Consider the following 17,823-nt stretch of genomic DNA (forward strand, 5'->3'; position numbering starts at 1 on the left):
CCACAACTGAGCTCGGAGAACCAAGCCCTAGACTGGTAACACACATGTAAACACAAAGACAAGGGAAAACACAATCTCAAACACAATCCCAACCTAGGCTACACTGCACCACACATTTGTGATGTCTTTTCAAGGGTGGTAGTGGACCAAGTACCGTGAGGAGACTGCAAGTATGGTAAAACATATAGCCACCTCATGGCAAACCAAATACCTCAAGTATAACAACCCCACATTCCTTATGCCCCCCAAGGCATTCATGCCTTATTTCCCTCCTTATGACCCCCAATGCATAAACAAGCCATGCAACAAGGGTCACATCAAATCCCTTGTGATCACTCTCATAACAAGAGCCTCTCACTCGAGGGCTGTCACTTCTACCACCCCCAAGACCATCCTCTCTCCCAAGAGTAGGAGGTCTTGATTACTCCCAAGACAGATACATTGCATAAGCACCAAACACCAAATAAATTTCCATGAGATACATGCAAGAAAACTACTCTTTTACACAAGCATTCCTTTCAAAACAACATGCAATAAGAAAACGTTACAAGAAAGGTAGAACCAACCTTAAACTACCCAAAGGTATGCTAGTTTTGTTGAGGATGAGCAGCCCAACTCCACAAATCTTTTCTTTCTACCCTTAGCCGAATTCTATATCACAAATCTATCTTTTTTCTTTTCAAAATTCTTTTGTCTCCAAAAATGGAGAGTGGGTGATTACCCCCAAAATCTCTCATTCTTGCTTAAGAAGACCCTAGTGAGAGTTCTCACAAGTTTCTAAAAACTGAAAAGGAAGGTAAGGTAAAATGGGAAAGGGAACTCTCATTCAAAAAGGAAGGTTCACAACTTAGTTCAAGCCTTCTAATTTCAATTTTCGCACAACTTAGAAAAGCCACTTTTTAGGGTGTCTAAATGGTCACATGAGAGTTGAAACATGCCGAAAATTACTCCTAACCCTTAGGTATACCTTATGGGCTTTAGGAAACCCTAATAAACTACCCCTAGGAGTCCATTTAACCCTTTTTAAACCCCTCTAAAGTTTATTTTCGGGTCAAACCTAAGTTGACCATCCCAAAGATTCTTTACCCAAGGCATATATGGAATCATATTAGATTAATTGAAAAAACTATTGTTAAACAAATCCCTCCAATAGAAAAATTTAAAAACTTAAACATAAATCAACACGTGTCAAGTGACACAAAGAAAATACTTTTACAAATTCATACATGAAATCTTGTCTCTTGTTGGATTTACACAATGACACAAAATTCAATTTAACATTCATGCAACAATCACTTTCACGAATAAAATACGATACAAATGGGGTGTTGTCTCTCCAAATAGACAAACCTTGGATTTACGAACGTACATAGGTCTAGGCTTGGTTCTCCATAATATTTCCATGGTCACATGGATAATCTTTCCTGTGCAACTCAATTACACATTAGTAATTTCAAATAACCTCATATGATATTAAAACACATGAATTAGAATACACCTCAAACACTCTGCATACAATTTACATTTGAACAAATCAATATATCTTATATCCAAATAAATCCACATAAGCAATTATCATAATCTCATAATTTTGATCCATACATACACATACATCCTATTTCTATCATCATAGTAAAGTCCTGCAAATCCAATAGTGGCATATATCATCTCAAATTTATCCTATTCTAGAATCATATTGAGTTCTATATCATAAAGCATATAAATGAAGCCTCAACATTCATCAATGTTATCTAGATCATGGAATCATATAAGTTCTAAATCCAGACATAGTTGACATACGTTAAATCAAGATTTTCCAATCAATGGATCTTTTAGGATTTCAAATTCATAACACATGAAAATATACACCACCGGGTGAAATAACTCTATAACTTGGTTCAATTTCTTTTCTTCCAAATCTATCGATCTAACACAGTCCATTCTATTGTATTATATAGCATTTATTAATAGGGTCAAACATGGTCAACTAAGTTAATCAAAGCTTGGTTTGGGGAAGGTGTTACATCCTCCTCCCCTAGAGTTCAACTTACTCCTGGAAGTCGCGTGAGTAGGATTTACGAAGTAGGGACATAACATTTCCCTCAATTTCAATGAGTTACTCAAAATCTTAACTTGCCTACTAGAAGGATGAAATACCACAATCAACTTATTATTGTAATTAACTTACTATCTTCACAAGGTTAAATTCTTAGTATTTTTATTACATTTCCCTTAAATCTCAGGTAGGTGTTTGCAAAGTTCTATCTTTCAACAACTTACATTATTGCACCCTCCAAATCATAATCAATGTTACAAATATTGAATTTTCTAGGAGGTCTACTTTGTTTAGGATTTGTTTAAAAAGCATGTTTATCCTACTGTATTCTCGTCCATGCATGTTACTTAAGAAAATTGACATCACACTTCACCACAACGAATCTACTTATTCTACATTCGAGGCACCTCATTAGGGTGTTAATAAACTATTTGCTAAACCATCCTAGGTGCATAATTTCTTCAAACTTTCTTAGGTGACAAGGCAAAATCAAATTTAGGTTCTTCAATTCCGCCCCTTTATAGGGTAGTTTTCTACCACTAGGGATTAAAATGTTTTTATATTCCTAGGCTCCAAGGTTTAAGTTTTATAGGGAACATTATTCGCCATTTCCAAACATTAAGGTACACAACAATCCCATTCTAAGGGAGTGATGGAAATTATTAATACTTATTTTAGATATCATCCACGCAATCATCTCCATACACATGCCAAATTTACCAGTCGACAATCATTATTTTCGCAATTCATTAGGTCTAGGTCACACTATTGTTATAAATTTTTCTCTTTCAGATTACTCGCAATTAATTTTACTTAAGAGGATATTCCTTCCTTTATCTTAATTTGATAAAATGCATTCTTTGTTAATTCTTGTGCCTAATTTCACTCCTTGTGGTATTCTCCCGTGACACACTATCAGTGCTTCAATGAACATGATAGACATTTAGACAAATCACATCACTAGGGCTAGTTATATCAACCATCAAAATGACCACTTGACACTTTAAAAGGTCAAAATAAAAATTACTTTTACCAAGTCCCTTCAAAAAAAGGAAAAATGCCGGCAATTGAAAGATATTAAAACTAGAAATATGGCAAGTGTCATAGTTCCAATAAAAAGAAACATAAATTTAGTGGTCCTCTCTTCATAAAAAAAATAAATAAAAGGAAAGTTCTAGCCCCAGTGTCCCAATATACTTTTCAAAGAAAATCAAAATTAATGTTGAATCAAACTCGAAACAAGATGACCATTCTAGCCATGCTATAGGGAGTAACCGCAGCACATCACCTAAGATCACACGTCCTGAGTGTGTTAGGAAGTGATTATTAGACTCTTGAGATTTTAGATTCTTTATAATTCCTTTATTTATTTATGAAATAAATTATTATACACAAGAGATCGCATTCATTTTTATAAATCATGTTCCATTTTAACCTTCACATGCTTACTATTTCAAGCAACACTTTCCGATATAATCCACTATCTATTCAGGGTTATTAACATCCTTAATTATATTCTAACGGGTGCTTGCACTAACTCTACAATTCTCTGTCCATTCCTCTTGCACTAATCTTTTTGAACACTTAATTATACACTATCTATGCTTAATTAGAGGTTAAAGCTTAACAAGCCGACCCAACGAAACCCTAGGTCTCGATAAAACTCCTAGGCGATAGGATTAAGAAAATTACTAACATAACAAATACGATAACTCCTACTATCAAGTGGATCGAATAAATTTTAATAAGGCAATAATAATTTCACTCAAAAGTCTCTTTCATTATAGTTGCATTTAATAGTACTTAATTAGGTCATCTTCTACTAAATAGACATTTATATAGTTACTTGGTTCAATATCAATTATTTAATAAATATCCAGTTTCCTCCATCATGTTAATACATCCTTCCTTAATAACTTAATTTATTATGGCTTCTATTAACTATCTTAATATGCTAAACCTTGATTCAATGCTACATGGTAGCTCAAGTACCGACACTTTCATGTCTTACACACACGGTTAATAGTTTGGTACAAAATTGACACTTGTTCACTTAGAATCTCTTAGGATTTGAATAATGTAATCATATAATTTTACTAGGGACATCATTTGTTTTCTTAGCACCTAAAGCTAGCTCCTTATACTTTTACCTCTAACATTCACTTGCCTTCATTACGTAGGAGCTTGTTGTCAAATTACTCACACTTACGGTTAAGAGCCAATTGGGGTGGAATTATTGTCAAGTAAGATTGATAACGGTTGATAACCATTTCTGCCCACACATTTCAAGACATATTTCAAGCAACTCGGAGATTGGACTTATTCTCTCCTACTTCACTTATGCAACTATGAAATCAAGGGGGTGTGCACTCAAAAAGTGACCAACACCCCTCTTTTTAATTAAAATTTAGTAAAAGGGAAGTTATCTCATTCCTTATTTCTTATTTATATTTACTTACTAGCCCATTTCCGGCCTACCACATCCTTCAATCTCTTTGATCTAAACAAACCATCTTACCATCCTAACAGTTACCCAAGTACGGTATAACCTAAGGATGTCCAACAATTACCAATGTCTTAAGGATCCCATAATTTCCAAATTCTTAGCTAACCACATAATTCGGCTCCTTATCAAAGTTTTCATAAATCATTTTATACTGCCAACTAATTCTCATTAAAACTTTAGTATTATATTATTGTTATACAATCCTTCCTTAAGCCATTTCCATCTGCATGTTGCTTCATCCATATTTAATGTTTTCGCATACTTTCACACTTGAGTGCCATAATTTGCAAAACTTCTTCAATTGTGCCTAGTATTTAAATTGTGTTACATATTGTCTTGTACCTAGCGACTAACCATGATTGGTTTGCACTTTCCTCCTTAGTTTCTGAACGAATATAAGTTAATCATTTCTACATTATAAGATTCTAATACTTTTACACCTATTTCTCTTCAATAGGGATTTTTGTACGCTTTCCCAAATCAACTCTACTCTCTCTTCCATTATTTACTTTCTCCAAGATTATCTTCCCTTAAAGGAACTAGTTGACGTTTTACTTGCTTTTTTCCCCAATTACATAACCACGGATGAACTTAGGGTTTATTGAAAATATGTGTTTTCACCCAAGAAGTTCATGACTCCTTTCTCCTTATTTATCTCACCTATAGTATTACTAGGGTTTTCTGATCATGGAGATTGCCAATCATCACTTTAATTCTAACCTTCAGGGTTATCCTACTCTAGCTTCACTGCATTACTACAAAAATTGTCTAACAAATGCTCTTAATAAGAACTCTAGCATGACCACATTATTAAGGTGCCTAGTCATTAGGATAGGTCAATGCTTTTATCTGAGATTTGCAAGAGCTCCTTATAACTCTTCTTCATTTATGTCTGCTATGGCGGCCTTGATTTTTTTAACCATCATAATTTCACATAGCTTAAAATTTTAATTTGATCTGTCTCAATTCTTATTTATCTTGTTTATGGTGCCTTCATCTGAGGTCCAACTATCTTGCTTGACTTGCCATGTTAAGAACATATCTCGATGGATGGCATTCTCTTAGTTACCATCAAAAGTATTTTAGTGAAGAATTAACCCCTCATCCTTGATTTGATTAGGGCAATTATTGCGTTTTAGGTTCCAATTGAATGGTAACCCCATAAGTACTAAAGAACTAAATTCCGTTAATAAACACCGAATTACTTCATATGAATAAATAGTTGAAAATTTCACAGCCTTTGGGGTTTTTTTATTATGCCATTAACAAATTCCAGGGCTTTTAGTGACCCTTGGAACCCCTTGAATTGATATATGTTTATCTATTGATTTACAAGAATTTTCACTTATGTTTCACTTTGTTATTTTGCAAGTTTTCACCTAGGTGTTATACTTCTAGCCATAGTTTGGTTTCAACTAAGTTATGAATGTAGCCCACGTTTCCCAGTGTTTGAACCTAGGGCTCTGATACCAAAATGTCATGCCCAAAATCTAGGGCAAGAACGGGATAATTTTTTTTTTTTAAACATAACTTTTAAAACATTAAATCGACAAATATAAAATGCTATAACATGTTTTGTCTTAACTAAGTTTAGAGTTAATTTTTTTTTTTTTAATCTACTAGCTCAAGTAATCAAACTAATTGAGATAATATGTTGAATTTTGATTGAATAGTTTTATTGTCGCATCACTCTTAATCAATAATTATATGAATTTAATTAACGTAGAAATAGATTAATCCCCCATATCCATTCATAGTTCTTAGGATCTAATTAAACTAGTCCTAGCACTTGGTTTTTATAAGTGTCTTTATTTTACTCACCAATAATTAAATGGCAGATTAAACTATAACAACTAACGGGTCGATTATATTCGTAAATGAATATTTTTCTGTAAAGTTTAATCTCATGCACTTATGTCTAGGAGACCTAAAAATTAAACTCTATAGTCCTAAAATTTTACATCAGAATTAAATTTCCTAAATGTTTAATTTAAAACATCTCAATTTATTGAATTAAAATAAAAAAATTACTTCACAAACATTTAATTCATAAACATCTCAAACTCTTTAAATTTAAAATTAAATATTAACTTCATTAATATTAAATTTGAAATGTCTCAACCTATGTAAATATATATCTATATATTTATACATATATATAAATTCATATATATGTATATAATAAAATTACATATATATTTTACAAACTTCATATTCATAACCTTGTTTAAATAAAATATACATATATATTGATACACACACACACACACACACACACACACACACACACACACACACACACACACACACACACATATATGTATATATAAATACAATCATATATATATAATAATATATAAAAAATCTAAAAGGGTTTACCCATGCAAACCCTAACCCTTCTTTATATTTTAAAATAAGCCTCTTCTTATTTTATTTTATTTTTATTGACCCCATTTTACCTTAGCCCTAACCGGGCTAGGGTTCTAATTCATTTCTTTTTTTTTTTGTTTCTTTATTCTTTCTTTCCCCTGCACAGGGTCGGGCGGCAACCATGGCATCGGACGGGGCGGAGGCGGTTAGAAGGGGCATTGGCGGGACTCATGCCTGAGTGCCATTGTGTATCCCCATAGTGGTGGCCAAGCGCTACCCATTGTGGGAATACACAGTGGCGGCCGGGCCCTTTCCACTGTGGTCACCCGCAGTGGGAGACCCCGACCTCCACTGTGGCTTCCCACAGTGGTGGCCTCCGTGCTGACTACTGTTTGGAGCCATAGTGGTGGTCAAGCTGCCGCTGGCCCACTATGCAAACACACAGTGGGTTCGACCCTTGCTTACTGAAAACCTAGTTTGTTTGTTTATTTTATTTTATTTATTATTTAAAAAAAATAAATTATTTATATATATATATATATTGTATATGTTCATTTATATATTTAAGACAGTAGGTTTTGTTTGAAGGAGACTCTTTTAAACATATTTATATTTAAATAAATTTATCTATATGTATATATATTCACCCATATATATATATATATATATATCCCCTTTTTTTTAAAAATTAAGTAGCAGATCTAGGGCACTTTCTTAGAAAATAAATGCTGATATATATTTACATTGAAAACTTTTAACAAATCAAATAAATACTTCAGTTTTGGATCATTGTATTTATTTCCTTTTAATCAAACTCCTAGTTGCAAAAATAAAATCGATGGATTATTTAATTATGGATCTACTTTCTACAAGTTTAAATTGATTATCAGAATTAAATATACTTAACACAACAACCTTAGAAAATATTTATTTCGATCAATCTGATTAACAAAAGATTCTATTTCTGCAAGCAAACCTAATAACAGAATTTGACAAATCTAACAGTAACTAATTAAACCTATATTTTTATTAAATAAAACTTAGAGATGACACTAATATTTTTATTTTATTTTATTTTCCGCTAATAATTAAAATAACAGATTTAGATAACTAAGTTTTGCATTCCCATGAATAGATCTAAGATGTTTTATTACTAGCCTACTACATGCATGCAATTCCATTTCATTTCTTTTCTAATGTTTTGCTTAAAATGCATAAAAGGAATGAATACATTTCTTTCTTTTCAAAGCATCCTATACACAAAGGTTATTTATTTCAATACTTTAGGAATTAGAAACCAGAAATAATCATTTCTTTCTGCAATATAACATAAATAAATATTACATATCTTTAAAACATATCCTCAAGTCTTTATTGTCATTTTATAAATAGGTCTCTCTTTTCAAATAAATGAGGACTTTCAAAGAATATTAATTACATTTACAACATCTTTCTGCAACAAATAATTCCAGCCATATCTTCATGTCCTGATAATTTTCTTCTAACAACCTGCAAATAAATCAAAGGTTGTGACCATGGAGTGCTCACCTCCCAGCCTAGGCTAACTAGTAGCCACCCCCGAGCTTGGAGAACCAAGCTTTAGACTAGTAACAGACATGCAAACACAAAGACAAGGGAAAACACAATCTCAAACACAATCCCAACCTAGGCTACACTGCACCACACATTTGTGATGTCTTTTCAAGGGTGGTAGTTGACCAAGAACCGTGAGGAGACTGCAAGTATGGTAAAACATATAGCTACCTCATGGAAAACCAAAACGTATAGCCACCTCATGGCAAACCAAATACCTCAAGTATAACAACCCCACACTCCTTATGCCCCCCAAGGCATTCATGTCTTATTTCCCTCCTTATGACCCCCAATGCATAAACAAGCCATGCAACAAGGGTCACATAAAATCCCTTGTGATCACTCTCATAACGAGAGCCTCTCACTCGAGGGCTGTCACTTCTACCACCCCCAAGACCATCCTCTCTCCCAAGAGTAGGAGGTCTTGATTACTCCCAAAACATATACATTGCATAAGTACCAAACACCAAATAAATTTCCAAGAGATACATGCAAGAAAACTAGTCTTTTACACAAGCATTCTTTTCAAAACAACATGCAATAAGAAAATGTTACAAGAAAGGTAGAACCAACCTTAAACTGCCCAAAGATATGCTAGTTTTGTTGAGGATGAGCAGCCCAACTCCACAAATCTTTTCTTTCTACCCTTAGCCGAATTCTATATCACAAATCTATCTTTTTTCTTTTCAAAATTCTTTTGTCTCCAAAAATAGAGAGTAGGTGATTACCCCCAAAATCTCTCATTCTTTCTTAAGAAGACCCTAGTGAGAGTTCTCACAAGTTTCTAAAAACTGAAAAGGAAGGTAAGGTAAAGTGGGAAAGGGAACTCTCATTCAAAAATGAAGGTTCACAACTTAGTTCAAGCCTTCTAATTTCAATTTTCGCACAACTCAGAAAAGCCACTTTTTAGGATGTCTAAATGGTCACATGAGAGTTGAAACATACCTAAAATTACTCCTAACCCTTAGGTATACCTTATGGGCTTTAGGAAACCCTAATAAACTACCCCTAGGAGTCCATTTAACCCTTTTTAAACCCCTCTGAAGTTTATTTTCGGGTCAAACCTAAGTTGACCATCCCAAAGATTCTTTACCCAAGGCCTATATGGAATCATATTATATTAATTGAAAAAACTATAGTTAAACAACTACCTCCAAGAGACAAATTTAAAAACTCAAACATAAATCAACACATGTGTCAAGTGACACAAAGAAAATACTTTTACAAAATCATACATGAAATCGCGTCTCTTGTTGGATTTACACAATTACACAAAATTCAATTTAACATTCATGCAACAATCACTTTCACGAATAAAATACGATACAAATGGGGTGTTGTCTCTCCAAATAGACAAACCCTGGTTTTACAAATGTACATAGGTCTAGGCTTGGTTCTCCATAATATTTCCATGGTCACATGGATAATCTTTCCTGCGCAACTCAATTACACATTAGTAATTTCAAATAACCTCATATAATATTAAAACACATGAATTAGAATACACCTCAAACACTCTGCATATAATTTACATTTGAATAAATCAATATATCTTATATCCAAATAAATCCACATAAGCAATTATCATAATCTCATAATTTTGATCCATACATACACATACATCCTATTTCTATCATCATAGTAAAGTCTTGCAAATCCAATAGTGGCATATATCATCTCAAATTTATCCTATTCTAGAATCATATTGAGTTCTATATCATAAAGCATATAAATGAAGCATCAACATTCATCAATGTTATCCAAATCATGGAATCATATAAGTTCTAAATCCAGACATAGCTGACATATGTTAAATCAAGATTATCCAATCAATGGATCTTTTAGGATTTCAAATTCATAACACATCAAAATATACACCATCGGGTGAAATAACTCTATAAGTTGGTTCAATTTCTTTTCTGCCAAATCTATCGGTCTAACATAGTCCATTCTATTGTATTATATAGCATTTATTAATAGGGTCAAACATGGTCAACTAAGTTAATCAAAGCTTGATTTGGGGAACGCCTTACAAAATTCTACAACCAAGCTAACTTTCATGAAATAAGAGCAATATATATAACTCAATTGTTTACACTTGCCAGGCATATGAAAACCTTTCCAATGACTATGTCCCATAACATAGTGACAAGATAACACAATATACTCCATGATTACACATAATAACCATCCACATAACTAGAATGTACAACTCAAAAGGCCACATGTGAGCATGTCTTATGTTTGGTCATAGATAAAATGTGTGATCAGCATCTCTATGCCTGATCTCAAAATAATATGATCATAAATATCCAACACCTCACTCAAGGGCTTGATGGTGCTAGGGCACACCATAGTGGTGCTACCTTCCATATGTTGGTATTTTTTATGTTTATGCTGTGATTGTCATTGATAGACACACACTTGCTTTGAGATCACTTTTTGTATGTATGAGTTATGCTCAACCAGTATTTGTTTCAAACCGGTATTATGTTGTAGTCTTTAGACTATCAGTGTTTTGCAGAAAGTGTTTACTGATCTCAAGCGGGATGAAGACCTCAAGCGGTTTGAGGATCTCAAGAGGAACATAGCAAAGGAACTAAAGCGGCAATTATCATTTTCCTAGTCTTCATTGTTTGTCAATCGGTAATCTGTTTAATAACTAAACTGGTATTACTCTGAGTTACCAGCCAGTAATTGGTAAAGTTGTATAAACCGGTAATACTCTGGAGTTACCAACTGGTATATTTTTGTGATGAGTTACCATCCACTGACACTTTGACGATGATTTTTGTGTCATGCTACCAAATGTGTCTAGATACATTGAACCTAGGAACTTACAATGTAATCCTATTGGACCGACATGAAATCATATTCCTTCTTTAAGGACATCATGTCTAGGGTTTTAGGATGTGTATTTGTTAGGGTTTTTGGTGGTTGATGAGTTCTTGTATGTGCGATCTTAATAGAGAAGATCAAGTTTGTGTGCTATAATAGAGTGTGGATTTGCTGAAGACTGAAGTAATGCTGAAATGCATTAGCAATGAGCTATCATGGATCTAACCAAGCAGACTGTGCTATTTGCTAGATCATTCACTTGTTGACTACTCACATCTTCGACAAGTCTGAAACCCTTAACTGGGTAGGCCCAGAAAAGCCTTTGTAAATCCTCTAACAAGGTGGTTCACATCTGTGGATCTGAAATCCTCTCACAAGGTAGTCTTTAATCGGACTTATCTCCTAACAGAGATTGAGATTCCTAACAAGATAGATGTTCTAGTAAAGAACATTGTATGACCTTAACCGGTCTGGTTACTATTCTATAGATAGTTACTTGTGAGTTTCATCTCATCGTGGTTTTTCCCATTTGGGTTTCCACGTCAAAATCTCTTGTGTTATGGTGATTGTGCTTCTATGGGTGAATGCCTTACTTGTTGTTTGGTTTGCATTTGTGTTAACTGGTTTGTTAGTTAAACTATTATATCTATTTACTGCTAGACTATTAAAGTATTTGAGTTCAGTATTTTTTGGTATACTAATTCACCTCCCTCTTAGTTGTAATGCCCCGCTAGGAAAACCCGAAGGGATTAAGCCATAACACAAGAATAGAGTGCAATAATTTTATTTTTTTTGAAGATAAACACAACATTAAGATACAACGAGATATCAAAATTCAAATTACATAGCGGAAGACATCAACTAACACCTACAAAGTTTCCCAATGTGATTACTTAATTACACATATAACTTAACTCACACTAATAAATCCATTAAGCTAATTATCTTATAATGAGATAATTCTTAAACAAGGATAATTTCTTTCAGAAGATGAAAATATATGGATTACAAGATAAGGTTCATCCATTAAGATCTATTCATATCTTATGTTCAATCTTTTCATTAAAATATAAGTCATGAATCTAATTTAACAACACACTTGAATTTTATCATAAGCTAATGAGATATTTCCATGCATGCTTAATTTCCTTAACAACAACTGAATAGATTCCATTACTCTAAGTTGCATTCCTTCATGATACAATTTACTGCATTTTAAAAGATGATTGCATACATGCATCTACGATAAATCTCATCTAAACCACTTATGCATTCGATCAAAATGGCATTCATACATGCTAACACTAAACATGAATATAAGAAATAAAAGCATCACATAACACCAAGATGATCTCGGAGTTCACCCCTAGAGGGCTACATCTCTGGGTCTGCTCAACTGTAAGACCCCTCTGATAATAAATAAAGTTAAGAATACATGAGGTTCTCATAATTTACAATCCTACCATCAAGGAGAAACATAATCAATATACAAACGACCACATCGGTCAATACATACATAAACGATCCCTGAAAAGGAAAGGATCTAGTTGAACATAATCGAAGCTAATACAAAGGTCCACTAGAGCATCCACAAAATTGAGCCATCGCAACCCAAGGTCTAACATAAAATCAGTACTCACAAGGGAATAGACAATAGGATGACCCACAAATGTGCTCCTATCAAGACAATACAACCACACACTAGTGAACGTAGGAACAAGTGTCATTACACAACCTGGTATTGTTACCATGGCAGGTCTTCATATGTTTCGGCCCCATACATTGGGTTACCCTGGCAACCTAATACGAACCTCCGGCCCATACAAGCCTCATGTGGACCCACACATCCTCTCATGAAGACAAGGATGATGGTTTGCCATTTCAGGCCTTCTCACAACATGTCGAGTCTATGTTAGCACTCGGCCCATGTATGAGGCACAATTATCTTACTTAGAGATTAACATTCTAATCTACTGTTAGGTTATCACTTATTAGTCTCACTTTCGAAGGGTTACCTAGTAGCCACTTCCCATATGACACTAGATTATACTCAAGTGACCTCAAAAACCAAGGAACACACATGGTCAAGAAAATGGAGTTCAAAAGGAGGGAACATCCATCTGGTCAAACATGACTCAAAAGAGATACACTTACTAACGATACTCTAACCAGAGACTTGACCAACTATGGTCAACCACGAATCATCATTCAACACCCGCATAAAGGATATGACCAACTACGACACCACCATAATACGATAGTCAACTCAGAACCGAGGACTGAAATAGGTACCCCAAATCACTCCATATGACAGGGTCCAATCAAACAAAGCAAGACTTGCCATTACTTAAGCAAAAGTGAATACAAAAATTAAACTTGCATAGGCAATAACTAGAAGATACAATCTTTCCGAATTGATTTAAACATTAAATGTCGATCAAGTTTTCTAAATGATCTAAGTTAGATTGCAGTTATCTACCTCATCTAGGTACAATTTGATTCTTGGTTCTCTAACTCTCCAAAGTTCAATTGCATCAAACATACATAAATACGCCATTATGAGTTCTTGAACCAATTTCTCATGAATATAATTAAACAACCATTAACCAACTAAATATGATATTTAATCTTCAATTAAAACATCATTGTCATACTGGTTCTAAAATAATCTCTCTAATTTCATATTTTCCAAGCCCAGTTACACTATACGGATCAAGGAAACATAAATATATAAGGAATCCAAATGTAGATAATCATTTCCAAAATCCAAAAATTACTTCCTTACGCACATATAGAAGAATCCAAAATTAACTATTAATTAATGAATATATTTATTAATCTGCGATTAATTAAATATAAAAAATTAATAATTAATAACGAAATTAACAAATCAAGTATTTAATTAGAAAAATATGCATTAATAATAAAATAGAATTTGAAAATTAATTAATGTATATTTACCATTTATACACTTAATTAATAACAATTAATCATAAATTATTAAACAATGACCATATTTAATCTTCATTAAAAACTTTATTAAAACTAACATTTATAATAATAATAAATTATTATATATTTTTTTTAATTAAAAAAAAATATATTAAAAAAAACCACGCATAAAAAAAAGGTGTATAAAATAAGGGGGGGGGGGGGGGTTCCACGTGGCCCCCATGGGAGCTCACGCTGCCCCAAGGGGGAAGCACTGCTTCCCAATGGGAGCACATAGCACCCCATGGGGAGTGCTGCTGCCCCCAAAGGGAGCACGCAACACCCCTTGGGGAGCGTCGTTGCCCCAAAGGGATACGCAGCACCCCAAGGCGTGGAAATGGGGTCGAGCCTTGGCTCCCCCATCCCACGTAAAACAAATAAATATTTTTTATTTATTATAAAAATCTTTTTTTTTAAAAACCACTGTTAAAAATTAACAGCAATAGAGACAAAAACAGTCTCAGCAGAGACATGAAGAATTTTCATATTTTTATTTTTATTTTTTTGTTTACAAATATTCATAATTGGTTGAATAACTAGACCAAGATCAGCAATTTTATTTTAAATCAAAACCAAATTTGGGCACAGGTTCATTTCTGCCAAATTTCCAAATTGATCTTTAATTTAGAATTTAATCTAAAGTATTCAATGGAGTTTAAACAAGAATTCTTCAAGAACAGCCCAACCCAATTTTTTTGATTTTTGAGAACCCAATTTGAACAACCAACAAAAATGCAAACTGGAGGTTTGGAAAAGAAGCAAGGAGGGTTTTTAATTCAGAAATTAAACTACAACTCCTTCATTTACCCAAATACATGAGATATTTCCAATTTTCACAAACAGATTTCTTTAAAACCCAAAACAATTTCTGATAAACCAAGAAACCAAAAATATAAACTAGAATCTTACCTCATATAGCAATCTTGGAAGTGATTTAGGGAGGAGCTCAACCTGCAGGCTCAAGAAATTCTCCTCTTCCAAAACCCCCAAATTTTCATTTTCCAAAATATTTTTCCAAACAAAATATCCTCCTAAAATAATTTTCAAACCTAGGTTAAATGGGGAAAAGTTTGACCAAAAATTTTATTTTGGAATTAAAATTTTTATTTAAAATAATTCCTCAAAAATCATTATTTTCCAACTATATCAATAAATTAAATTTGCTTTTCAATTTAGAATTGATTTTTCCAAATAACTGAATTTAACCTTTCTATTTCCAAAATGCCAAGAAGATAAAATTAATTCTATTTCAATTAAATTTAAATCTTTCTTTTCATAGGCATAAACATAATACATTTAACCATTTAATTGAACTTACTCCCAATTTAAATCGAGCAATTCAATTAATGATTAATCACATAAAGAAATCCTGTTTAATTTAGTCAATTAATCTTTAATGCACAAACACATATTTAATCCAATTAAATACTAAGGACTAATTACTCAATTTAACTATACACACAAAACACGCAACCCAAGAAGCCAAATAGACAGATGACCCGCATGCCCAACCAAAGGGAATACCGATGATGATTGACGATGCTCACTTGAGCATGACTATGGTCAAATGAGAGTCTCATGACCACCTAATCCAACTCTAAGGATTGAAGAGGTACACTCAAACCTGCAAATCTGGGTGGAGACGAACCTCGCCCCCATGCAATATTGTACCTAAAATCTCCTGCATCCAAGAGTCATACATGCGCATATATATATATATATATATATATATATATATATATATATATATATATATATATATATATATATATATATATATATATATATATATATATATATATATATAATGAAAGTGTTAGCCCGAGATAATAACATGAAATAGGAGGATTAATCAACTTGCATACAAACTGGAGCAAAAACCACATTAATAGGTATGCACTAAAATCGAAACACCTGACTATAACCATTATATTATGATAAACTAACCAAGGTCAAACTGAGATTAGAAATTGATTAGGGTAGGGGTACTACATTAGTATTCATCAATTGGTATCAGACCCAATATTTCTATAAGTCTAACCACTTGGAAAGGGATATGGGGGAATACACTGTGAGGGAACTTAGTCATCAGCTCACTTAGACTGAGCAAGCCTATGATGAACTTAAAGTCAAATATAAGGCCTCTCAAGAAAAAAGAAGAGAGCATGCTAAAAAATTGATGGAGCTAACTGAAAACAATTCTTCTGATGAAGCAGACATGGAAGCCTTAGTTCAAGAAGTTGAAAAACTAAATGAGTCCAATGCCAACCTAAGAAGGGAACTTGAAGGACTAACTATCAGAATGTGTCAAGAGCTTGAGAACCAGAGGAAAGTTGAAGATCTAGTAAAAGACAAAGATCATGAGATCTCCAAGCTAAAGCAAGAGATCAGTGCACTTACTGCTCATCTTCATGAAAATAAAGTGGAAAAAGAAGAAATGCAAGGTGAACTACACATGGTTGTTTCTAAGAATGCAACCTTAAAGGAATCCAATGTTGCTATTTCCAAAGAGCTCATTGAATCAAAGGAAATACTTGCCAAATTCAATAAGAGCTCTATTAAGCTAGAGCAAAAGCTTAAATTAGCTAAACTGTTAAAGAACACCAATGGACTTGGTTTCTCTGAATATGAGGAAGTTGAGACCTCTAGAACAAAAGATGGAGCATCAAAGAAGCAACCAGCACCAAAGGATAAAGGTAAGCAAAAGTTCAAACCTGTTTTCTTTAATTGTCTCAAGGAAGGACACACTGCTAATGTATGTAGAAGTAAGGCTTACAATAATTTTCCTTATTTTCTAAATGATAAGCCTAGACCCAATAGATTCAATGGTAATTGTTATGTATGCAACAAGTTTGGGCATAGAGCATTTGAATGCAAGTCTGTCATGCACAACACCGCAAGGTATCCTCAAAGTAGTCAAGGAGTTTTTCCTGAACCCTCTTGGAACTAGAACCCAAACCAGTTTAATACCTATAATCATCAGTTAGGAAGTAGTGGCTATCAAGTGGCAACCAGATGGAGAGCAACCTATTTGATCTATCATGGTGGTGGTCACACTGCTGTAACATGCAGAAGGAAGAATGGAAACATGAACAATGGACCTTGGAGAGCACCTGGAATGGTTTGCTATCATTGCAACAAACTAGGTCATACAGCAAGATTTTGGAGGATGAGAAAGAATATATCGGATGATATACCGATCACTCTAGAAGGAAAGATTGATGTTGAAACTATTCGAGTGGATATGAAGAAAACCTAGAAGAAGAAGCCAGAAGAAAAGTCTCAAGAAGAACTAGTTTCTGCACCTAGTGTGGAAGTTACTAAACTAGAAAACTAAGCATCAGAAAAGATTAGGGGGAGCAAACAATGAAATTTTTTGAACCCCCAATTTACACCAGTAAAAGACCTTAACCGGTATGTGATACCTATCAACTAGCAGAAGACTGGAAATGGTAAAAGGTAAATTAGG

This window comes from Cryptomeria japonica, chromosome 5, assembly GCF_030272615.1.
Source record: "Cryptomeria japonica chromosome 5, Sugi_1.0, whole genome shotgun sequence".
Taxonomy (NCBI): Eukaryota; Viridiplantae; Streptophyta; class Pinopsida; order Cupressales; family Cupressaceae; genus Cryptomeria; species Cryptomeria japonica.